Source organism: Pleurodeles waltl, chromosome 11 (genome assembly GCF_031143425.1).
Source record: "Pleurodeles waltl isolate 20211129_DDA chromosome 11, aPleWal1.hap1.20221129, whole genome shotgun sequence".
Lineage (NCBI taxonomy): Eukaryota > Metazoa > Chordata > Amphibia > Caudata > Salamandridae > Pleurodeles > Pleurodeles waltl.
This window is the reverse complement of record NC_090450.1, coordinates 84,684,356-84,711,371: the sequence shown is the minus strand read 5'-3', so window position 1 is coordinate 84,711,371 and position 27,016 is coordinate 84,684,356. Positions and strand designations below refer to the sequence as shown.

Here is a 27,016-nt window from a genome sequence, read left to right as displayed (position 1 = left end):
AGGAAACTCTTGTTCAAGAGGTAGGACCAGATGTGTGAGAATGTGTGTTTATGCACATTTGTGTGTGTGTGTGTGTGTGTATGCACATTTATGTGTGTGGAATCGACTATTTACCCTCCTCCCCATTAGACGATGGCAAATTTACCAGTGGGAGAGATAATCTGCTAAAGAAGTTAAAAACTCATGTTCAAGAGGCAGGAGTAGCTGAAGTAGAGCTGAGAAGAAGGACAGTCGTGTTTAGGATGTGGAAGAAGCTTAGTGTGTGGTTATGTGGACGGAAGGGTGTGCATGCATGGCTGAAAATGTCTGTATGTGTGTGTGCCGCTTGGCCATGATCCCTTCATTAATTCTGCTTGGGTAGAGGTCTACAAGAAGCACCTACATGCCAACTGGAAACATGACTGCCTAGGTTACAGGTGTTCCCAGGTTGAGGAGACTGAAATTAGGTGGGTAACGAGACACAAAGGGAAAAGGGGAGGAATGCAGAAAAGAGTTGTGGACTGTGGAAAGGTGCAGACAGCTGTTTTGAATTACTAAGAAAACACAGAAAAACAGGGAAACACTCATGTAGGGTGACAAGCAAGGCATAAAAAGGGCTAAGGCATGGCCAAGTGTTTTGACACGGGCATCCCCACATGGAAAAGTGTCCGTTTCTAATACTGTCCGGACAGACAGAATGGCTGCCTAAAGGGTGTAATGCCTCTCACTGGACTCCAGTCCTCTATTTACCTCTTACCTCTAGATGTCAACATATAACCTTCTATCCTATCTATCTCACTTTCCTGGAATCTGCTTCTCTCTGTATTCCCGATATTTATGGTGTAGGCTCTATTTTCTCTGTCTCTCTTCTTTCATCTTTCCTCCTTCTTTATCTTTATTCATTATCTTGCTTTAACCTTTTGCTTCCTCTGGACCTCTGCTTCATTCTGCCTGTTTGTGAGGCAAATAGCCTGTGTTCAGGATCACTTCAGAGTTTCTATGTAGCTGCATGAGTTAGATGTTCATAAACAGACTCTAAATGGGAGTCACTAGTTTTCCTCAAAATCAGGCATAGCTCAGGCCATTGTGGACCAATGCTGAAAACTCCTGACCTACGCTATACTTGTGTTGAATCTGTCAGTTAATATATGCACTGTCCTAATGGGTCAGGTCTAACTGGTCTAGTTTTATATGTATCTTAGTTTGGTATTATCTTTGCCCTGGGTACATTTTCACTCTGTAATACCAAATGCCTACTGCCTTGCTAGGTCCAAATGGCATACTTGCCTTGTTGTCCTGCTGAGGCCTCAGTGTTGCCCTGCCATAGTAATGTATACCTCTAATTCGCCCTCTTGCCACATCTACTGCACTGATCAATTACCTCTTCTTACCCTGTTGCTCTCAGGGATACTTATTCCCACAGAATCCCTTTTGCTGAATTTCCTTCCATGAGCCAAACTAAATCCGCAAATGTTCTACCTCATGGTGTGAGGTGGTACCAGTGAGACTCCAGCTGTGGATCCGCTCAGCTTCACCACATGTGATGCCGTAGATCTGCAAACTAGCCACCTGTGGCCCTAATGTTATGCCCTTTTTAGCTTCCAGGTGCAGACAGCAATAGTGCTGTAGGCAGAATGCTTAAAGGGGGCTTAGAGCCCAATCTTTCTGTGTGCTTAGCCACAAGATACATCATGCACATGTCACACCATTTAAATATTTCGGTCTCCTTTTCGGGTTGCGCGGTTTTCAGACGCCCCGGGGTCTGTGCGTGGAATCCTGGGCTTGTTGACTGGCTCTGAGTCGTTCCGGTGGGCGATGCGTGGAAATTTCTCCCTCACGGCAGGCGCTGTGTCGATTTCCCCTCTAGATGTCTGGTGGCGTTGTCCAGGCGGGCTGTGCGTCGAAGTTCCAGTCGCACCGCAGGTGCCGCGTCGATCTTTTCCTCACGAAGCCGAGTGGCGTCGTTCTGCTTCGGCTAGCGGTGAATTTTTCACAGCGGAACAAGCTGTGCGTCAAATTTTTCACCGCAAAAGGAGTCCAGTTGCAAGAGAGAAGTCTTTTTTGTCATGAGACTTCAGGGAACAGGAGGCAAGCTCTATCCAAGCCCTTGGAGAGCACTTCTGCAGCAAAGCAAGAGAGCAGCAAGACAGCAGGGCAACAGCAAGGTAGCAGTCCTCTGTAGAAAGCAGTCAGGTGAGTCCTTTAGGCAACCAGGCAGTTCTTCTTGTCAGGGTGCAGGTTCTGGTTCAGGTTTCTTCTCCAGGAAGTGTTTGAGGTGGTAGGGCAGAGGCCCTGTTTTATACCCAAATGTGCCTTTGAAGTGGGGAGACTTTTAAGAGTGGCTTAGAAGTGCACCAGGTCCCTTTTCAGTTCAATCCTGTCTGCCAGGGTCCCAGTAGGGTGTGTGGCAGTCCTTTGTGTGAGAGCAGGCCCTCCACCCTCCCAGCCCAGGAAGACCCATTCAAAATGCAGATGTATGCAAGTGAGGCTGAGTACCCTGTGTTTGGGGTGTGTCTGAGTGAATGCACAAGGAGCTGTCAACTAAACCCAGCCAGACGTGGATTGTAAGGCACAGAATGATTTAAGTGCAGAGAACTGCTCAATTTCTAAAAGTGGCATTTCTCAAATAGTAATATTAAATCCAACTTGACCAATCAGCAGGATTTTTTATTACCATTCTGGCCATGCTAAATATGACCTTCCTACTCCTTTCAGATCAGCAGTTACCACTTCAACAATGTATGAGGGCAGCCCCAATGCTAGCCTATGAAGGGAGCAGGCCTCACAGTAGTGTAAAAACGAATTTAGGAGTTTTACACTACCAGGACATGTAAATTACACAGTTACATGTCCTGCCTTTTATCCACTCAGCACCCTGCTCTAGGGGTTACCTAGGGGACACATTAGGGGTGACTTATATGTAGAAAAAGGGGAGTTTTAGGCTTGGCAAGTACCTTTAAATGCCAAGTCGAAGTGACAGTGAAACTGCACACACAGGCCTTGCAATGGCAGGCCTGAGACAAGGTAAAGGGGCTACTAAAGTGGGTGGCACAACCAGTGCTGCAGGCCCACTAGTAGCATTTAATCTACAGGCCCTGGGCACATATAGTGCACTCTACTAGGGACATATAAGTAAATCAAATAGTCCAATTTGGTGTGATCCAAGGTTACCATGTTTAAATGGAGAGAGTATATGCACTTTGGCACTGGTTAGTAGTGGTAAAGTGCGCAGAGTTTAAAAACCAGCAAAAACAGTGTCCAAAAAGTGGAGGGAGGCAGGCAAAAACGTTAGTGGTGAACACCCTAAGGCTGTCAGGACTAACATTAGGTAACTATAACTCGTGCCCCAAGGTAACTATATAACCCACGCCCCACCATGAAAGTCATTCTTGCCATTGCCTTCATAAATGATCACCAGCTAGGAGTTCATTTATAAATCTGGTGGATGCTCCTTTCACTAGGGCAACAGAGGAATTTACTCTGTTGCCCTGGAGGGACCATGGCCCATCCGCAAGGATTTAAACCAGGCCCTGAGTTTTTACATCAGTGGGTCCAGAGATTTCAGACATGATAGCCAGCTTTATGTTGGTTTTCTTGATGCCAAAAAAGGAAAGTAGTTAAAAAACAGAGCAGTCACAATGGGATAGTTCTTTGTATGAAAATCTACTACTCATTGTTCAACATAGAGTCCCCTGATAGACATTCATGCCCATTCAACCAGGGGCATAGACTGACATGGTGTTGGTTGGGGAAGTTCCTGTCTCTTAGACATTGTCCAGTTACCAATATACTTGATTCTACCCATTTTTAAGAAACATTATTTCCAGCCCCCCAGTCAAGATGTGAGGCCCATTTCACTAGAGCTGTTCTGCATAACTTTAAGGTTTGGGTGGATAGGGATGCCTCAGGCCTTCCACCTTAAAGGTAATCCTTTAGGAGCCATTCAAGGATAAGGAACATGCAGGAAGAAGAATCCATCAGAAGAACAAGAAATGTGCCTTCGGTAACACTTTCTGGTGGGTACTATATCTTTCCACAGATTTCACATCACCCAGGCATCTCCACGTTCCTAAGTATTTCATTGTCAGTTTTTTCGACTTTCATAGTTTGGAAAATTAAAAATAAGAGAAACCAGTGCACTGCTGTTGAAATTTGAAAAAAAACAATGTGGTTGTAATATGGCTTGCTCAAATATGTTTCCTTGCTGCATCAATGGACCATGAAAAACTGTGCTTCAGGGATGAAAGTGGCACTTCAGTGGATTCATGGCATTACATCCAGAGAAGTCAAGTGGATCCATGGCTTGAGTTGCACTGATGACACCCAGTGCTTAATTTGTGCCAGTGGTTATTAGTGCTCGGCACTGGGACTTTATTGCCAACACCGGCACTTATGACAGCCACCCAGCAGTGGCGCTGTTTGTCTAATTTTGTTATGAGCACATCCACAGTTGCTTAAAAATTCAATATACATTAAAAAATACTAATACCTGCCACCTAAATCTGTAAGAAGAGCTTGGGCAGCAGGTATTATTAATTTTTAATGTACATTAAAAGTCTGAATTGTTGCAATTATAGGAGTTTGATGGTTAGTAGTTGCATTAGTACTGTCATTGGCAGCACTGACAGAGGCAATGGGTGGTGCAAGCTGCAGGGGCTTCCTGACAAGGGCCCTGGCACTTGTTGCTTTACAAAGTAAGCACTGGTGACACCTAACATCCTGCAGGACATATTGGTAGGGTGAAAAATTCTGAATTGAGCCTGGCTCCAAGAAGGAATTTCAAATATGAGAAATCTTCTGAAAGACATAGGACCTCCCTATGGGTTCTGAGCCTAAATTACGTGCTTTGCGATAGTTATCACATCCTCGTAGTTTTGCGGGCAGTCTAAAATGATCCAGAGTAACAAGCGGAACCTGAAGAATTCAGTGTGTTAAAAAGGATTCTGCACATTACTCCACATTTACCTGTTGAAAACTCCCAATAGGACTACTGGAGCTGTGTCTGTGGACTTCTGAGAACTATATCTATTGTTATTGTCTTTCACAGCAAATCAAAATCCTAAAAGAGTTGGATGAAGATAGAAATGAAATGAAAGCTGAACTGAAGCAGTATCAGGTATGGAAACTTCTTAATGTTGCTGCTACTCAGAAGCTAAGAACATGATATTTCGATCTCAATAAATATTAGTTGTTTTGAATAAGGTGTTACATCTCACTCAAGCCTCAAGCTAGCCAAAAGAATGATAAATAAGATCAAGGTCGTGGCACCACTTCCCCGTCCTTCAGGTGGAAAGGACATTCACCATTTCCATGTGTAGCCCCTTATTCCCCTTCCTACAGGAACACCCATTCTCTGGTATAGTGGTTGGAACACTCATTGGTTTTGGCACGTATCTGCACATGTAATAGACTAGATGCTTGCTACCTGTGACCGGCAGGTATATGTGTGTCATCGGTTTTATGGGTCTTCCAAGGTTTAATTAGCATGTACATAATGCCACCCTATTTGGTCAATATGATAATAAAGACATCACCAGGGCAGCTTCTGTGCCATACTCTCATCTTTAATCTAGCCTACGAAATAAATGTGTCTCCAATGCACCATCACATTGCCTACATGCATCATTAACATATGTAAAGTGATATGGATAGCTTGGTTTTAACGATGCATACATCACTCACCTGGCATAAATAATAAAGTCTGTTTTCAGTGCTGCTGAAGGGACACTCAGATAAGGCTCCTTACTGGGTTTTTTCATTATTAGTTCCATAACTTGCAAATTCACAGGGATGCCTCCACTTATTCTGGTTAGTAGACTGATAACTAAATTAGGGAAGCAAGGTCATGTGAGCCAAAGAAGGGGTGCTATATCCTTCAAACCTGCATGAATCTGTCAGTATCCCAGTGTTTCTGTGCTCTCTGAGGAGCTGTGGAGTACAGTCTACCTGTGCCTCAGATTCAAGGCACCTTATCCTCAGGAAATCCACCTAACCTATCCTCTACCATTCAGGTCGGTAACCCTACAATGGTGACATCCCTTCTATTGACCTATTTACCGTCTTGCTTGGAGTCAGAATAACTCCTCTCCTTCTCCAGCAAATATTGAAGTTGTTGAGATGAACATGAAGTAGGTGTGCCCTGATGAATCGTCCTTCTGGAGGCTCAAGGTTGCATAGTGCTGTTCCATCCAGCTCTTAAGTCCCCAAGGGTCCCGTTACTCCCCTAGAGTATACTTCCCTTACTGAATGAACAGCATCACCTTTTGCCAGAAGGATGTCAGATGCTGCAAAAAGATGACATCCCTTGATGTAGGGTGTTGATCCTACCTGTTGCCACCGCCCAATGTATGGGGTGCAGGGCTGACGACTGCACTATGGGCACACCACCTGTCTTCTCACACTCTCAAAAGACTGAAACATGATCTTCCTCTCCTCTGCAAGCACCACCAATCACATTAGGCCCTGCTTATGCTGTGGACACAGTGTCTCTCATTCCAGGCTTCTGAATCTTTTTCCTTGGGCATGCCATCATTGAAACTGTCAAAATAATACTACTGTACTCTGCTAGAAAGAACTCCAGCACCCAGGCAGCTATTGGTCGCTAGGAATGAGGTCCCTACTTATCATTTGATTGCTGGCATTTTTAACCAATGCTGCTTATTTAGCATCATTGGATGTTACTTCATCTTCCCTTTCTTCTACACCCCTCTTCCCATGAAGACAGTGAATTATATTCTTAACTCAGTATTGATGTACGCATCCTGTGTTCTGCTGTCTTTCCCATGAGCTATCCAGTTGTGACAATCACTTGAGCAAGATGAAAAGGCCTGTATCCCAGCACTAGTGCCAATCTCTGGAGCTCTTCAATCATGGAGGTTAGAGAGTTTGTCCTAGAAATTAAACTCTCCAGACTACGTCACAATGACTCATCCAATCCTGGGGGGCAGGGGTTGTGTGCCATTGTCATTCTTAAAATCCTTCCAGTGCTAGAAGTGAAAAGCTATACTTCATGTAAGTTATCGTTGGGCATTCATAGACCTATGTGAGCATACCAATATAATCTGCTGTAACAGGCAGAGGATAAACAGCATCTAATAATAATAAACAGACATTCCCATTTTATTTGCAATATGTACTGATCCACTCGCTATTGCCATAAGAGAAGATAATAAAGGCTCCTATCTATGAGATGACTAAAATTAAGTCATGCGCAGATCATGTTGCACTTTTTTGAAAACCTGGTGTGGAGATTCAACAAAGGGTTTTTAGTAATTTTCATCAACTTCAGCAACTGTGGGGATATAGGATCAATAAGCTGAAAATGGAAATCTTGTTATATAACTGCACCAAAGACACTCTCAGAATTGCATCCACTTGTGAATCAAACCTAAGAGATTTTTAGGCAAATAACAACTGTGAATTAGATGATCTTTATGCATTAAACAATCTACTACTAATGGATAAAATCGAATCCCTATTTATAACATAGAATCACCTGCCTTTGTCTGTTATGAGAAGAATGGCATTGATTCACGTCTATTTTACTGATATTTAATTTTTTATATTTCAAACTGCCATGTTTTAACATTAACTTTTTTAAAGTTTAAAGAAATCAAAGGATTATTTCAGCATTTATTTGGGCAAACAGAGAACCAAGATTAGCTCTAAGCATTTTGTATAAATTGGTCAGTGTTAAAAGGGTATAAAATTTAAGATTTTCTGCACCTGACCAAGTCGGTGAGAAAGTTTGTTATGAAGAATTGCAATGGATGCTAATAAAGAAAGAGCAAGTGTGCAGATTTTATGCTATTCCAATTTTGAATATGTCCATTAGAACAGAAGTCATTTCATTAGAGCAAAACCCATTTCCAGATAAGAATATAGTGTACAGATGGAGAATCAATAGTGATAGATATCTTTGGGATTTGTTAAATAATAATACTTGGGGAAAAATAGGTAGATGTCGAACCAGACATTTGGTTTGCTAAAAGGTCTATCCAGTGTTCTTTTATTCAAATTTCATATTTGTTTTAAGAATAAAGACCTGAAAGCTATAATAGCAAGATCTGAGATAGTGGAGGATCTTATGGAGACAAGTACACACAGATCTGTAGAATATTGGAAAGTTAGATTTCGCCACCGCCATGAGAATAATTCAAAAATTTGAATCCTTCCATTTTGAAAGGAGAAAATCTATGTTCGATGCAATTTTATACTAAGTGGTTGCTAGGACACCAGATTTGTTAAATAAAATTAACCCTCAAATACCAGTGAATGCTTTAGATACTCAATGAAAGTGGAGGGTAACTGAACACGTTTGATTAGGGGATAGCCAGTGTTAATTGAATACTGGAAGTCTATACGGCGATACTGTCAGACTATATTAGACACTGATTTTCCAGATGATTTATCAAATTTACTGGGCTACTTGCCAGGTACAGGATTAAAGACTAGTCACAGGAAAAAAATAGATATAGTAATTTTGGTAGCGAGGAAAATAACTTTGCAAAGTTGGAAAATAAAGTTAATATCTACAGTTGATCAGTGGAGAATAAAAATGCTGAAAGCAAAGGAATGTGAAACACATTATGCACTGAAGAAAGGGTTCATTTCGGATAATTTTTATACTTTGGGACACTTTGTATAGATGCACAGTGGTCTGAATGGGGTTATTCTAAGAAATATATTTAAACTGATTTAAGATGAGGGAATGTCTTTTGAAAAATAAAGTGGGATTTAAATAACTAGAGGACATTATTGGTCATGATTATTGAACTTTGTAATTTGTTTTAGATATTTTTAAGGAACATTGCAGTGAATTAAAATGAATTGCTGTGATGATGTGATTTCGTCCAATGTTTAGAATAAAATATGCAAGAGACATATCCAGAACTCACCACTTGCCCCAGGTCTTGCATACTGCTTTCTGCGATAGCCCATTTTAAAAACTCCCATATCTGTTTCCTCTGTGTACATAGTTGCTTATGTTTGTAGCCGACAATAGTCATCCTTCTAGTGCATCACAATCATTTATTTAGCCATCAGCATGCCCGATTTTATGAAATGATACATTTTATAAATCCCATTTTTTGGGACAGCACAGTCCCTAGTAGACACTATTTTGGCTTCTTCTAGAAATTCCAGCGGATAATTTCTCTCACCTTCCCTACGCTCATCTCCTAAAAGCTCAAACATCAAGGAGCGGCCAGATAACATAGCTATCCCACTTCTATGGCCAAATGATGGAAATCTACCAGTTTTACTCTCATCCATCTTGTAGCGTGTTGTCCATCACACAAGCTCTGAATGTGTATACAAATTGAATTAGCATAAATCGTGCCTTACGTGTTATGTCTTTAGTGTAGGGACATGCTGAGCTCCTTGCTATTAGCTAAAGTTCAGTATTTCACATTCACTTTTCCCTGACAATCGTAGTTGTGACTTCACCCAACACCATTCCTGCTTTCTCTAGCTCATTTGCATGGGTAAAGTAGTCTCCAGCCCATTGCACCATGTCTTAGGAACACAGCAAAGTAAAACAAAAAAAACATACTGCCTGGAACAGCCTAGAAACCTGTCAACTTTATAGACAGCATTAACCTCTCTTATTGCGTTTTAATCTACAATTAGCTGGGGGCGTGCGCTGTCTGGTCCTCCATAGCCCCCCTGTGTGTTCCCATATGTATCAGTCCCATGCCCCTTTTCAGTCATTTTGTTTCCAAATTGTGTTCACCGTGCAACGCAGATGCCAACGCATCCCTGCTTCTTTGCCTCTGAGACATCATGGCCCAGATTTACTAAATTGTCAGGCAGCACAGTGCAAAAGCCAAAACTGCTACGCAGTGTAAGGAGAGAGCAGGAGAGCGCCATATTTCCGGAAGTGTAGCACTCTTCCTCCCCTCTCCCTAGTGCCATCGTTAAAATTTGCTGCCGTGCGCCACGCACACACCTTTGCACCATAGTGCAAGGGTGTCTGTGTGTGAGTCTACCATAGGTTTTCCACTGGAAGGATAGCCTTCAAGTACATGTACTATACTTAGACTAACTTTAAAATGTTTCCCACAATTTTGTATGTGTGCTGTACAGTGCAGCGCACTTGCAAAGTCAGAGGAGAAAGGAGAAATTAAAGATTTCTCTGTGATAGCGCCTAATTGGAATGGGTCCTATTTTATGAAGCAAAATCCTGTCTACTTTGTTTTTTAGTAAATAAGGATTTGCGTCAAAAACCTTGTGTGGTTGCATGGGAACACCCATGCACCACCCGTGGAATGGTTCCTTGGTGCTAAGTAATACAAAGCAGTGCATAGCGCCGCCTTGCGTTATTTTTAAGTGAATTTCCAGTGCAAAATATGTTTTGTGCTGGGAAGGTTAAAAAAGATTTTGCATAGATCTGTGTTACTTTTGTTACACAAATACAGCACAAAATCTTAATAAATATACCCCAAAATGTTATGCACACGTAGTTATCCTCTGAACAATCAGGTGCTTTAGATGTATTTTTCATTAGCACAACAATCTCCTCAAATCTACAAATGAAGACTCTCTAGTCATGTGCAAAGGCCCAGAGAATCCAGCCCCAACATGGACAAGATCTTTCCTGTTTCCGATTGACTTGACTATGCAGACTTCTAAGCAAGGGGTGAGGTATCACAGTAATAAATTCATGACACTGATAATGTCCATCACCAGAGATATCCAACCCAGAGGTATAAAGCCTTTGTAACTAGTGAGACACCCATTCGTAGAGGTGAGAAGCTTTGTGCCATAGTGTCAGTCATGAATGGATAGACGTCCTAGAGGTGAAAAGCTTTGCAACTTGTTGCCAAAACCGGTAGCCTTCCAGAACACATGGTGGAAATTGATTCTCCGTGTATGGTAGGAAACCACAAGGACATATGCCAGTCTGTTCTTCCAAATACTGTCTGAAGTGCTGCTTTTGCTTTAAAGATTGATTTGAATGCCACGAGGACCACTCTGGAGGCAGAAAAGGAGAAGAACAGCCATCTTGAAGATCAACTTGCATCACTGAAACAAGAGCAGGTACATTGGCTGGCATGGTAGCGCTTGTACAGGTACTGCAAAGAAGATGGGTAGACTTTTGATTAATCTCATTAGTGGTTTTGTAACACTACTGGCTATAAGTGTGGGAGCAGTTTGAGCACTTCTGAATGGCACGTATGACTACAAATGGTAAAACTGTCAACAAATGATTCTTAGCGTTTTTAGAATAGAACAGCAGAGCAGGTCATGACCAGGTATGAAGAAAGTTTTTCCAAGAGTTTTCCAAAATATATAGGCCCAGATTTAAGAGGCCCTTGCGCCACATTAGCGTCATTTTTTATTACGCTAATTCAAATTCAGAGCGCCATATTTACAAAGTGGCGCAATGCATGCATTAGGCTCTTTGTCACCCCTTGCGCCACATTATGCCTGCACCAGGCATAATGTATGCAGGGGGGTCCCTCATTTAGGGGAACAGCATAAATGGCACAGTGGAATCTCAGAGATTCCACTGCGCCATCTTTAGCGGCTATTTTTAATGCCTGCACAGAGCAGGTGTTCAAATGGGGCATACCATTATTTTCAATGGGCCCCAATGTACTTTGCAGGATAAGCACCGACATTTTGGCACTAATCCTGCAAGGTACATCAATCGTGTCAAAATGTTGATGCTATTGCCCCTACCCTGTGCCATAGTGCGCTGTATATTGAATAGGGTGCAGACATGGTGGCGGTAGGGGGCACTAGGGTGCCAAGAAAAGTGGTGCAGCATTGGATACAGCACCACTTTTCTTAAATTTGGGCTAGATGGACTCTTCAGACTCTCTTACCATTTTTAATTTCAGTAATGTTCAGAGATTTACCTCCACAGAGTGAATGTTGTATGTGCCATTCAAAGACCTCGGAGAGATGAAAGTAGTATCTTCTTAAAACATCTGAATACAAGGCTTGGTGGTTTGAATATGGTCCAATTAGAAATCCTGTCACTGCCGTCATCAATTAAACTTTCCTAGTCCACTCCTTAACTGAGCTCTTTACACAGTTTCATCTTCCATCCCATTTGGTGTTTCTAAAGCACTGAATACCCTCAATGATATCAGAGGACTAAAATTATCAGAGGAACAATCATACCTACAGTTGCTTTGCATTTGTTATCTTCTTGAGGTCAGGGAAGTTACTGATGTTACAAATATCTTATAAAAGGGCAGTTCTGAAGATTTCTGGACAGTGCCTGCATAACAAATGCACTTGTATAGGGGTTAATTGACCACTGAACCTGCAACATGATGGGATTTCACAGAGATGTGATGAATGATAGGCTCCTGTCTTTTATCAGAGGCAATGCCTACCCCTCTGGCTTGCGGAATGATGCATTCACCAAGTATCTCAGTGGTATTTTTCTTTGCCTTCCCAACCTTTTGCACAAATCGTTGTTAATAGTGTATGTGTATATATATATATATACATATATATATATATATAAATAATTACATAGTGGTGAACGCCACTAGGTAGTTATAGTTAGGATTTCGTTTTTATGTACTGATCCACTTGCTATTGCCATAAGAGAAGATTGATAATCAAGGCACCAACCTATGAGATGACTAAAATTAAGTTATGCGCAGATGATGTTGCACTTTTTTGAAAACCTGGTGTGGAGATTCAACAAAGGGTTTTTAGTAATTTTTATCAACTTCAGCAACTGTGGGGATATAGGATCAATAAGCTGAAAAGGGAAATCTTGTTATATAACTGCATAAAAGACTCTTTCAGAATTGCATCCGCTTCTGAATCACACCTAAGAGATTTTTAGGCAAATACACAACTGTGAATTAGATGATTTTTATGCATTAAACAATCTACTACTAATGGATAAAATCAAGTCCCTATTTATAACATGGAATCACCTGCCTTTGCCTGTTATGAGAAGAATGGCATTGATTCACGTCTGTGTTATAGATATTTCATTTTTTATATTTCAAACTACCATGTTTATACATATTCATTTTTTTAAAGTTTAAAGAAATCAAAGGATTATTTCAACATTTATTTGGGCAAACAGAGAACCAAGATTAGCTCTAAGCATCTTGTATAAATCGGTCAAAGTTAAAAGGGTATAAAATTCGCACTCTTGGACCCCCCGCGTGTCAAACCTGCAAGCATACCTTCCACCGCAACTGCACCCCATCCACCAGCCCACGCGCCAACAACCACCTCAAGTGCATCCTCATCAACGCACGCTCCGTCCACAAGCACGCCATTGAACTATGGGACCACCTGGACTGTACCGCACCGGATGTCGCCTTCATCACTGAGACCTGGTTGAACGCCTCATTGGCCCCCGACATCGCCATAGCCATCCCCGACGGCTACAAGATCGCCAGGAAAGAAGACCGCACCAACCAAGTCGGAGGAGAAATCGCCATCATTTACAAGCGCTCCAACAATGTCACTACCTCCACCGAAGACACCCCCCTCGCCGCCGAACACATGCACTTCTAGATCCACACCGACCCCAGGACCACCCTCAGAGGAACTCTCGTCTACAGGCTCCCTGGCCCACGTGCCCTTTTCAGCGAATCCATCACAGACTTCATCTCCCCGCATGCCCTAGCCTTGCCAGACTACATCCTCCTCGGTGACCTGAACTTCCACCTGGAGCAGAATAACAACACCAACACCACCACCCTGCTTGACAACCTCGCCAACCTCGGCCTCAAGCAACAGGTGAACACCCCCACCCACATCACTGGACACACGCTCAACCCCATCTTCTCCGCCAGCAACCACGTATCATTCAGCCACTCCTCCGAAATACACTGGACCGACCACAGATGTGTCTAGTTCACTTTCAGATGCAAGACTCTCCACCTTCGCACACAACCTATCTCACGCAGACCTTGGAACAAAATCTCCACAGAACAGCTACTCTCCACTCTCAACCACAACCAACCTATCATCACCTCCAACAACGCAGCCCTCAGCCTCACACAGTGGATCACCAACTGCGCTGACAACCTCGCCCCCCTCAGACGCCTCCCAAGACAGACCAACACCAGGAAACCTCAATGGTTCACAGACGCCCTCAAAGAATCCAAGAAAACCTGCCGTACCCTCGAGAAAACCTGGTGCAAAGATCACACCGCAGAAAACATGTCAGCCCTCAAAATCACCACCCGCGAACACTACCAGCTGATCCACGCCACCAAAAGAGCATCCTTCAAAGAAAGACTGGACAAGAACACCCACAACAGCAAAGAACTCTTCAACATCGTCAAAGAGCTCTCCAATCCCAACGCCAGCTCCAACTCCATCACGCCCTCACAAGAACTCTGCAACTCCCTCGCTACCTTCTTCCATCGAAAGATCACCGACCTACATGACAGCTTCGGTCCACAGATCCCACCGACCACCACGGAACCCACAGCTCCAGCCGTCACACTCAACGCCTGGACACCCATCAGCGCCGAGGAGACCAAAACTACCATGAACACCATCCACTCCGGTGCCCCCTCGGACTCTTGCCCACATTACATCTTCAACAAAGCCAACACCAGCATCGCCCCCTATCTCCAGACCATCATCAACAGCTTGTTTGCTTCCGCCACCTTCCCCGAGAGCTGGAAACACGCGGAAGTCAACGCTCTCCTGAAAAAACCCACGGCGGACCCCAAGCGACCTGAAGAACTTCCGCCCCATCTCGCTCCTCCCCTTCCCGGCCAAAGTCATCTAGAAGGCCGTCAACAAACAACTGACAAACTTCCACGAAGACAACCTGCTCGAACCCTCCCAATCCGGATTTCGGGCCAACCATAGCACAGAAACCGCCCTCATCGCAGTCACCGACGACATCCGAACCCTGCTGGACAACGGAGAAACAGCCGCCCTCATCCTCCTCAACCTCTCGGCTGCCTTCGACACCTTCTGCCACTGCACCCTAATAACCCGCCTCCACTCCACCGGTATCCAAGGACAGGCCCTGGACTGGATCGCCTCTTTTCTCTCTGACCGCTCCCAAAGAGTCTACCTCCCACCTTTCCGCTCGGATCCCACCGAGATCATCTGCGGCATCCCACAGGGCTCCTCGCTCAGCCCTACTCTCTTCAATGTCTACATGAGCCCCCTCGCCGACATCGCACGCAAACACAACATCAACATCATCTCCTACGCCGACGACACCCATCTGATACTCTCCCTCACCAAAAACCCAGCCACCGCCAAACCCAACCTGCAGGATGAAATGAAAGACGTTGCAGAATGGATGAAACTCCGCCGCCTGAAGCTGAACTCAGACAAAACGGAAGTCCTTATCCTCGGAAACTCCCCGTCCGCCTGGGATGATTCCTGGTGGCCCACGGCCCTGGGCACCGCACCGACCCCCTCAGACCACGCACGCAACCTCAAATTCATCCTGGACCTCCTTCTCACCATGACCAAGCAAGTCAACGCCGTCTCGTCTTCTTGCTTCCTCACACTCCGCATGCTCTGAAAGATCTTCCGCTGGATCCCCGCCGGCACCAGAAAAACTGTGACCCACGCCCTCGTCACAAGCTGCCTGGACTACGGAAACACCCTATACGCAGGAATCACCGCAAAACTTCAGAAACGTCTTCAGCGAATACAAAACGCCTCTGCACACCTCATCCTCGACGTACCCCGCCACAGCCACATCTCCGCCCACCTGAGACACCTGCACTGGCTACCCGTCAACAAAAGGATCACCTCCAGGCTCCTCACCCACGCACACAAAGTCCTCCACAACAAGGGTCCCGAATACCTCAACCGTCGCCTCACCTTCTACACGCCCACCTGTCAACTTCGATCCACCAGCCTCGCTCTCGCCGCCGTCCCTCGCATCCGCCGAACCACTGCAGGTGAGAAATCCTTCTCCTACCTGGAGGCCCAGACGTGGAATTCCCTCCCCGCCCACCTCAGGACCACCTCGCCTTCCGGAGGCAGCTCAAGACCTGGCTCTTCGAGCAGCAGTGACCCCCTCCCCCAGCGCCTTGAGACCCTCACGGGTGAGTAGCGCGCTGTATAAATATGATTGATTGATTGATTCCTCCCACTTACGCCCATATTTATAATTTTTTTGCGTTGCATTTGCATACTTTTTTAACGCAAAAATGGCGCTAACCTGCAAAATACAATTGTATTTGTAAGTTGGCGTCGTTTTTGCATCAAAAAGTGGCGCAAATGTGGCACTCAAAAAGTATTAATATGGGCCTTAGGTCCTTGTCCCGTCCACCTCAACCCCGATCCATTAGTTGTTTGCCCCCTCCTGTTCCACCACAAAAAAACACCCAAAAATCACACCAACACGGTTCAAGATGCTACAAAGATGCAGACAGCTCTTCTCTCACTTCTCTGCGTGGCCTTTTTTTGCTATCTTTATGCGTGGCCATCACGGCAAACTTAAGCTCGGATGTAGGGTAATTATTTTTTTTTTTTTTTTATGAAGGCAGAGAATAATTCCATACTAATTAACGGGTCACTGCCTTCAGTGCTAGGTATGTCATATTGCTTTTCTTTTTTAACTTTCAGCATTGCTGCCCAGGACCCCTGCTGCTGTACAACATGGCTAAAGCAAATTGACAAAGTCAATAGCTCTCCAATAGGAGAGACCTATTGGCTTTGCCAATGCTTGTTTTCATGATATTCTGTTCGACAATATTGTTGACACAATATTTTGGTAGCTTTCATACAAAGTATGCAAACTAGGTATATGTAGATCTATTTGAAGCTGAGGGTGTCATTTAAATGTTTGAAAGTATAACTCAGTTAGAATGCATGATTTTAATGATATTTAAATAACAACACCATGTTAAAAACACTACCTGCACGTAACAGCACGTAGTAGGATGGTTGTGTGACGCCAGATCTCTGTGGTGCAAAGTTGTGTTGCAGTTTTCTGTTTATTGGTGAAAGGTAGCTTTAAAAAATATACAGTTTTCAGTACTGCACAGACTGTTGATAAACAGTAAGATAAAATGAAAGACTAAACCGAAAGTCATAAATAAATTAATTTAGAAAATCTGGGGACTCAACACTAGTAGGAGGGGGTGATAATTCACCTTTTGAACTCACAGCGTTATGTGGACAGAGGACAGATGGAAAACTTATTTGAGATGCTAAGGTGTGTTGTAAAAATATAAATATATGTCTGTTTCTGGATCAGTTGTCAATGCGAACAGTCTGACAATTACGATTTTTGAGACATTTGTAACTCAAGTTTTAGGATATCTTTGAAATAGTGGAACTCTAACGAGTAATGAAAGTGTACGAGATGTATTCATATGTTCGGTGTGTAATAAATGTTGGTAGAAATTTTTAGAGATTCTTTCTGGTAATATTTTTGAATATGTAAGTTAACATTGTGCCTTAAAAAAGTTTGTCCAAGGGCAGATCCTTATAAAGGAGTTCCTTTGTTGTCCTCCGAAACGTATCAGTTGTCAATATTAAAGTCTAATTGAAAAACTTTTGACATTCAAATGAAGCAACAACTTGTATTGAAACTTTAAAAAATAATGAGGAATTCCTTTAATTATTCTTTTTAATTTTTTATAAAAAATGTAAAATTCATATGAGGATCTTAGAGCGTGGAGCACTCGGAGATGACAAACCTTGATGTCAATAGTATATTCACAGTATAAGTAGCAACATACTTAACCCCTTCACTACCAGGTCTTTTCCCCCCTCAGGTACCAGACCTTTTTTGGCTGTTTGGGGCAGTTCACGCTTAGGCCCTCATAACTTTTTGTCCACATAAGCTACCCGCGCCAAATTTGCGTCCCTTTTTTCCAACATCCTAGGGATTATAGAGGTAGACAGAGTTTGTGGGTTCCCCTGGAGGAGATCAAGAATTAGCCAAAATTAGCCAAAATTTTGCTAACAGTTTGTTTAAAAAAAATGGAAAAAAGCGCTGCAGAAGAAGGCTCGTGGTTTTTTCCCAGCTTTCAGGAACAGGCAGACTTGAATCAGAAAACCACGTTTTCAACACAATTTTGGCATTTTAGTGGGACATACCCCATTTTTACTATTTTTTGTGCTTTTATCCTCCTTCCAGTCAGTGACAGAAATGGGTGTGAAACCAGTGATGGATCTCGGACAGCTAAACATTTCCAAAAAGTAGAGGACATTCTAAATTCAGCAAGGTGTCATTTGTGTAGATCTTACAAGGTTTTCCTACAGAAAATAACAGCTCAAATAAAAAAATATTGAATTTGAGGTGAAAAAAACCGGCCATTTTTCTCCACGCTTGACTCTGTAACTTTTTCCTGAAATGTCAGATTTTCAGATTTTCAAAAGCAATATACTGTTACGTCTGCCTGACTCTTCTGGTTGCGGGGATTTATAGGACTTGTAGGTTTATCAAGAACTCTAGGCTCCCAGAGCCAATAAAGGAGCTGCACCTTGCAATGGGTTTTCACTCTATACCGAATTTACAGCAATTCATTTGGTGAAATATAAAGAGTGAAAAATAGGTATCAAGGACACCTTTGTATTTCCAAAATGGGCACAAGATAAGGTGTTGAGAAGCAGTGGTTCTTCGCACATCTCTGAATTCCAGGGTGCCCATACTAGCATGTGAATTACAGGGCATTTCTCAAATAGACATTTCTTTCACTCACTGTCCTACATTTGGAAGGAAAAAATGTAGCGAAAGATAAGGGGCAATAACACTTGTTCTGCTATTCTGTGTTCTCCCAAGTCTCCCAATATAAATGTGAGTAGGCCTAATGTCCCTGAAGGAAACACAACATGGACACATCACATTTTTACATTGAAATCTGACGTGTTTTTTGGTAAATGCCTAGCTGTGGATTTTGGCCTCTAGCTCAGCCGGCACCTAGGGAATCCTACCAAATCTGTGAATTTCTGAAAGCTAGACACCTAGGGGAATCCAGGATGGGGTAACTTGTTGGTCTCTCACCAGGTTCTGTTACCCAGAAACCTTAGCAAACTTCAAACGTTGGCCAAAAAAACACTTTTTCCTCACATTTCATTGATAGAAAGTTCTGGAATCTGAGAGGAGCCACAAATGTCCTTCCACGCAGCATTCCCCCAAGTCTCCCAATAAAAATGGTACCTCACTTGTGTGGGTAGGCTTAGTGCCCGCGACAGGAAATGCCCCCAAAACACTACGTGGACACATCAAAATTATCAAATACAAAACTGCCTGTTTTTGAGGAGGGGGGGAACACCTGCGTTTTTGGTCCTGGGCTCAGCAGCCATCTAGGGAAACCTCCCAAACCCAGACATTTCTGAAAACTAAACACCCAAGGGAGTTCAGAGGGGTGTTACTGGAATGGATCCCCCAGTGTTTTCTTACCCAGAATCCTCGGCAAACCTCAAATTTAGCTAAAAAATCAAATGTTTCCTACATTTCAGTGTGGGATCATCATACCAGCACAAATTTCCTACCACCCAACATTCCCCTCAGTCTCTCGATAAAAATGATACCTTACTTGTTTAGGTGGGCCAAGTGCCTGTGGCAGGGAAGAGCCAAAAACATGTTGAAAATGAGGGCAAACTAAAGAGGGTCCAAAAGGGAAAAAAATGTTTTTAGGCCGACAAGTGGGTCAGAATTTTTATCGGTATAGATGCGACAATGCTGGTTGGTAGGAATTTTGTTGATTCTGGCAGATTCCGGAAGGTTCCATCACACAAATGTGGGGAAAATGTGTGATTTCAAGCAATGTGGGAGGTTTGCAGGGCATTTTGGGTAGGAAAATGGTGTGGAGTCCATATGAAGCAAATCCCCCTGGACTCACCCAGATGTTTAGTTTTCAGATGTGTCTAGGTCTCGGAGATTTGTCTAGATGGCAGCCCCCAGAGTCCAAAAAGTGCAGCTCTCACCATTCCAAGTGGAATGAATTTAAGAGTTAGACAAGCTCTCACAGCCCAAATGTAAAACCAAAACCCAAAATAATCAAATGTCCTCTTGCTTGCCGTTGGGATGAGACCTTTTAGTGTGCGGGAGGAGAGCTGAAAGACTGTTATCCCCTTTAGGTGGGCTTGGGGCATAACCATGCCCATACTGATTGGTAGCCACCGCCCAACTATTTTTTTTTTAAATTCCCTGGCATCTAGTATGCTTTCTGCCCCCCCTCTCGGGGCAGTGGATCGGGGGTAAATGACCCATCTACCCACCGGTGGGCAGAACAACTTTCTCCCCATTTATTGGGGTGGGGGTATGGCCATACCCCCATCCTCTTTTTTTGAAAAACAATTATTCCCTGGTGTCTGGTGGGCTTTCTGCCCCCCTGGAAGGCAGATGAGCCTTACAAAAATGGGCCAATCTGCCCCCAAGGGGAGCAGAAAAGGCCTAGAATAATTTTCACCCCAAGGGAGCAACCCTTGCCTAAGTGGTCACTCTCCTTTCGTGAAATTGGCACAAAAGAAAAATCCCTAGTGTCTAGTGGTTTCTGCCCGGCTTGGGGGAAGATTGGCCTAAGAAAAATAGGCTGATCTGCCCCAAGGTGGGCAGAAATGGCCTAAAATATATTTGCCACCCCATCGGAGTGACCCTTGCTTAAGGGGTCGCCCCCATCTGTAAAAAATAACAAATCCTTGGAGACTAGTGGTTTCTGCGCCCCTTGGGGGCAGATAGGCCTAATTAAAATCAGCTGATCTGCCCCAAGGTGGGCAGAAATGGCCTAAAATATATTTGCTCCCCAGGGGAGCGACCCTTGCCTTAGGGGATGCTCTGCTCGCGTGAAATTGACACAAAAAAAATCCCTGGTGTCTAATGGTTTCTGCTCACCTTGGGTGCAGATTGGCCTCATAAAAATAGGCCAATCAGCCTCCAAGGGGAGCAGAACTGGCCTAAAAACAATTTGCGCCACCAGGGGAGCAACCCTTGCCTAAGGGGTCGCACCCCTTATCAATGAAAACAAAAAACAAATCGCTGGTGTCTAGTGGCTTCATCAGCGCAATTATTATAGGCAGAAAAAGCCTAATAAAAAAATTGCCCCCGGGGAGCGACCCTTGCCTAAGGGGTCGCTCCCCTTATCAATATAAATAATAAAAAAAAAACATCCCAAGTGTCTAATGGCTTCTGCCCCCCTGATGGCAAATCTATCTAATTATATAGGCCGATCTGCCCCCGGGGGGGGGGCAGAAATGGCCTTAGATGAAATGCACCTCCCCTTGGAGAGCGACCCTTGACAAAGGGGTCATGACAATTTCAAAATAATGAACAAACCCCTGTTGTCTAGTGGCATTCTTGTAGCACAATCGCTATGCGATCGTGCTGCAGGAATGCTCAGAGACATGAAAAGGGAAGGAAAAGTCTTTCCTTCCCTTTTCATGCCTCTCTGCCTCCCCTGCCCCCGTACCGAGGAGAAATCTTCTGTTTCTCCTAGGTCGTGCTTAAAGCACTGCTTCCAACTCGATAGGAGGTGACCCCTGATGAGGTCAGCACGCAGTCGCACGCTGACATCATCCGACATCACTGGGGGAGAGGCGGGTTGGAAGGGGAAGCCCAGATGTGGGTCCCTTGCTCGTTGCGCCACTGAGTTCAAGCTAGGATGGTTGATGATGGGTGATACCCTGAAACAGGTCCCATGATGCTTGGTTCCAGTCCAGGGAGGATCTAGCCTGGCAGTTCAGGCTGGATTGTTCCCATGGGGAACCAGGGTCAAGACTGATTTGCATATGGCTGGGTCCAAACTGGGGTGACGTGGCAAGCAAAATAACGATAGATTAAACCCAGATATGTGACTGGGGGTGAGTGTTCGAAAAGTTTCAACACTCCGTCCATCAATTTATTTTGTTTTATGACGTTGCCTTGAGATAGGTTGTTCAGCTAACCAAAGTTGAACAATTTAAGGAATACGTGTACACGCATATTTATATGTGTGTGTGTGTGTATGTGTGCGCGGGCACATTAATATTTGTTCCCTTATGGGTTGATGGGGAAGCATTTCGGCGTTATGTACTGATATGGAACACACTTTCGCACTAATAAAATTTGCTATTAGAGAGTATTGGCAATGGTTTTGGGGACTGGAACATTTTCATGGGCCATCAATGGAGAGGTGACACTGATATGTACTGGTCACAAATATGTTTGTCTATCAAGCTAGATTTGATGTTGAAGTTCAACTAATTTGCTTTCATTGTTCTGGACAAAACACCTTCAAGTGCTCTATTTGTCACATATTTCCTCACCTGTTCATTGGAAGGGATACTATGCCCTCACCTGGAACTGGAATAATAATAACATAATCAAACAAGCATTGGCAACGCCAATTAGTGTCATTTACCAATCCTTGTTCTTTATCACTATGGGATTTGCCATTTTTGATAAATTGAGCCAGCACTGGCAAAGTAATAAATATTGGAAAGTCAACTTGATAGTGTATTTTCTATTTTTCTAAGGGCCTGATGAGGAGTGGGATGGTATTTTCTGACCTCTCTCCAAATTCTTGTTTGTGCAGGGGCCTTCAGAGTTGAGTGTTAGTTAACACACCTAGTAATCACTGGGTACTTCAAATAGTGTAAAGTATTTAACGTGCCACAAGCACTAAAATCCACATTTTTCCACAAAAACTCAGAATACCCAATTTATGTCTAAATAACATACTCTGGGGTTTCATCATTTATGAAGTACAAAAAATAGCATATTGATTCCCACAAACTCAGAATCAAGGCCTATGTCTAGATCTTTTTTGGGTTTTATCCCAGCTATCTTGGAATTATAGAAAATTTCATTTCTGTCATTTCGGGATGTTATGTGTTTTATAATGCCAAGGCGGCCACAACATTGCAAGCACTCAATGCTGTGCCACTCAACATGGTAACCATTTTGTAAATTTAAAAAAAATCCATCCCCAAAATGAAGCTACAAGTGTAGATGCAACATGGTAGACATCATCAAAAGTACCTTCAAGATATAGAAAATATTATCCAGCCACCCTGGATGTGTGTTTCTGTCCTTCCCAGATGACTGCCACGTTGTGTAAGGCAATGTGCGGACATCTTAGAAAAATAAAAAATACACTTAAAAATGGACGGCTTTTGACTTTGTCTGTGAGGACCTTGGAAGGTGGGGGGAGAAAGAGAGGCAGGGGAGGAAGAGTGTGACACCACATCACAGCAGTGATTGCTGCCAAGGAATAACTAAAGAAGACAGGGGATGTACAGAGAGACGGAGGTGTGGGGAGCAAGAGAAAGAGCCAAAGCATGCGCTCCATTGAGAGCAGAGATAGAAAGGAGTCGGGCGTACACTGCGAAAGAGTGAGAAAACACAAAGGACATTTGAATTTTAAAAATAGTTCTCCGACTTCAGAAGTGAAAGAACACACTCAACCAACCAAAAACAAAAGTGAAACCGTAAAGCTCCAAAGGTGAGAGCAAACCTATCAATCCAGTGGCAGCCTGCAGTACCAATATATGTCGGGGCCTGATGGCGCCAAACTCACCATATTTGCGTCTCCCCATCCCTCCCCAACTCCTCTTCCTCCGGTGCAGCACTTCTCCCCCGGTCCACAAGCTGGAATGGAAGGACTTCCTTCCTGTTTAGTGAAACGGAAATCCAACACAAAAACAGCTTCGGGATGGCTGGGAGCAGGCTAACCCAACACTCATTTTGAGGCTGGGGTCTGTGCCATCAATCAATCCAACACAGCCCTTGGATTGCTGGGTCTACAGTGGTCATGTTGGGCTGGCCGTAGCTAGACAGCTAGCCAACCCAACATGCGTACTGAAAGGGGCAGCAGTCATCCTGCAATTGCAGAATTCAGCCCCACCCCATGCACCCATGCTCACGCTGTACATAGCACGCTCTGGGGGCAAAATAAAATGGCATTATTATGGCATTTCATTTATTTGTGTTTCCCTGCTCTGCTCGCAGCAGGAAGGGCAATGCTCCTCCGCTCTTAAGGAGGAACTGCCCCATAGGGGCAGAAAAGCTAAACAGACAAAGCCATTCAATCCAAAGTAAACATACAGTCCACTCTAGGAAACATATAAACATATCAGAATATATTACTTTGATGTCTGCGACTGACATCTAAGCTGTCTGTAGCAAGACTGCAAAAAGTGCATTCTTTTCTTTAAAATGTCACTGATAGCATAGCAATTTGTTTTTTTAACTTGTCCGGAGACAGGACCTTATCTCTCATATTGTAATTATTAGTCTCCAAACATAAACCTTTGGTTGAGGCATAGCAGTGTCTAGGAATCTGGTACTGGCACAAAGAAGGACATATGTAAATCCTTTACATGTGTTCCCATCTATTTTAATATTATGTACTCTACTGTTGCTCACCCGCTTCTAAGCCTGTTGTCTACACATCAAGCCATGGATCCTGGTGTCCACCTTCTTCTGACTGTTGCTTCCCCCTATCGCCACAGGCCGAGCAGGAAAAGATGGCTGAAAAGCTTAACAAAAAGAACACTCTTTTGGAAGAGGAGCTAAAAGCTGTCAAGAGCTCAAGGGACACACTGGAACAATCATTGTGAGTCAAGGGGCTTGTATGTATTATTTAGTTCAGTAACACCCCATGGTCTTTTCTCTGAACCTCTTCACAAATCCTTCACTGTCCACATCTCATTCCTCATCCTCTGAAGCATCTTTATCTACCTATGTGCCAGTGTGTGTAGTCCCTCAGTAAGCCGCATTGTCCAGTCCTTGTAACCTTTTGCATTGAGTTGTCTTTCTACCATTTAGCATTTCATGGGATATGTATCAGTTCCTTAATCCTGTACCTTCCAATCACCTATCCATCTCCACTTTTTAATATTGGATGTCCATTTTTGTGCACCTGTGCCATTCTCACATGTCTTTATGCACACAATACAATCCTTGTTCCTTTTGCCCCTATGCCTTTGCCCATCAACATATTCTTTTCCTTTCTTTTCATACTTCACTGGCCATGTAGCCAACACTGTTTTCTTTTTCTCCTTTGCTGCCTGGTGCCAAGTAGTTCTTTCCGTCTTTCACTGCCTATATGCCCATTTTCCTTCTTTCATACTCCATTTGACATTTATTGTCACCTTTCTATATCTCCTGCTGTCCACATGCAGTTCATGCAAGCCATTCTTTTATTACCCAGGTGCTGTTGTTCTAGTCTTCTGCTTCCCAAATGGTAGTCTTTTCTTTATTTAAACTGGTCAAAATCTTCAATGACTACGTCAGTCTTTAAACCCACCTCCCTCTTGTCACTGCCTACCTTCAATCTCCTTCCCCTATCCTTCACTGCCAATGTTCCAGGTAATGCACTCTACACCCATCCTCCACTACCAAGGTTCCACACCATGTACCATTTTAATATCAGTGACAAGGGTGCCAGTTTCCACCACATTAATTCATCTAGAATCATCTACATGCCAGACCCCATCCCCTTTCTACATTCTTGTTTCCTTACTCCATCCTTTATCACCAAGACACCAGAATCTCCTCTATGCACAAACAGGACCTCCCTTCAAGCAGAGCACACAAAGTGTGTTGAGAAGCAAGGTCTCGCCGAGAGAAAGATGACTATGAGGAACAAGACGATGGAATCAACCATTTACCACCTCCAAGAGGATCTCACCAAAACTGCCAAAGAGAGAGATGATCTCCTAGAGAAGAAGGAAACTCTTGTTCAAGAGGTAGGACCAGATGTGTGAGAATGTGTGTTTATGCACATTTGTGTGTGTGTGTGTGTATGCACATTTATGTGTGTGGAATCGACTATTTACCCTCCTCCCCATTAGACAATGGCAAATTTACCAGTGGGAGAGATAATCTGCTAGAGAAGTTAAAAACTCATGTTCAAGAGGCAGGAGTAGCTGAAGTAGAGCTGAGAAGAAGGACAGTCGTGTTTAGGATGTGGAAGAAGCTTAGTGTGTGGTTATGTGGACGGAAGGGTGTGCATGCATGGCTGAAAATGTCTGTATGTGTGTGTGCCGCTTGGCCATGATCCCTTCATTAATTCTGCTTGGGTAGAGGTCTACAAGAAGCACCTACATGCCAACTGGAAACATGACTGCCTAGGTTACAGGTGTTCCCAGGTTGAGGAGACTGAAATTAGGTGGGTAACGAGACACAAAGGGAAAAGGGGAGGAATGCAGAAAAGAGTTGTGGACTGTGGAAAGGTGCAGACAGTTGTTTTGAATTACTAAGAAAACACAGAAAAACAGGGAAACACTCATGTAGGGTGACAAGCAAGGCATAAAAAGGGCTAAGGCATGGCCAAGTGTTTTAACACGGGCATCCCCACATGGAAAAGTGTCCGTTTCTAATACTGTCCGGACAGACAGAATGGCTGCCTAAAGGGTGTAATGCCTCTCACTGGACTCCAGTCCTCTATTTACCTCTTACCTCTAGATGTCAACATATAACCTTCTATCCTATCTATCTCACTTTCCTGGAATCTGCTTCTCTCTGTATTCCCGATATTTATGGTGTAGGCTCTATTTTCTCTGTCTCTCTTCTTTCATCTTTCCTCCTTCTTTATCTTTATTCATTATCTTGCTTTAACCTTTTGCTTCCTCTGGACCTCTGCTTCATTCTGCCTGTTTGTGAGGCAAATAGCCTGTGTTCAGGATCACTTCAGAGTTTCTATGTAGCTGCATGAGTTAGATGTTCATAAACAGACTCTAAATGGGAGTCACTAGTTTTCCTCAAAATCAGGCATAGCTCAGGCCATTGTGGACCAATGCTGAAAACTCCTGACCTACGCTATACTTGTGTTGAATCTGTCAGTTTAATATATGCACTGTCCTAATGGGTCAGGTCTAACTGGTCTAGTTTTATATGTATCTTAGTTTGGTATTATCTTTGCCCTGGGTACATTTTCACTCTGTAATACCAAATGCCTACTGCCTTGCTAGGTCCAAATGGCATACTTGCCTTGTTGTCCTGCTGAGGCCTCAGTGTTGCCCTGCCATAGTAATGTATACCTCTAATTCGCCCTCTTGCCACATCTACTGCACTGATCGATTACCTCTTCTTGCCCTGTTGCTCTCAGGGATACTTATTCCCACAGAATCCCTTTTGCTGAATTTCCTTCCATGAGCCAAACTAAATCCGCAAATGTTCTAC

General features: G+C 43.7%; 1 long non-coding RNA gene across 1 annotated transcript; it reads left to right on the top strand.

Moving 5' to 3' along the window:
- Positions 1–10,941: 10,941 nt before the first annotated feature.
- LOC138266567 (uncharacterized) lies at positions 10,942–25,560 on the top strand. Its single transcript, XR_011199549.1, has 3 exons — positions 10,942–11,019; positions 24,343–24,446; positions 25,404–25,560. It is a non-coding gene; the product is annotated as an uncharacterized lncRNA (long non-coding RNA).
- Positions 25,561–27,016: the final 1,456 nt, after the last annotated feature.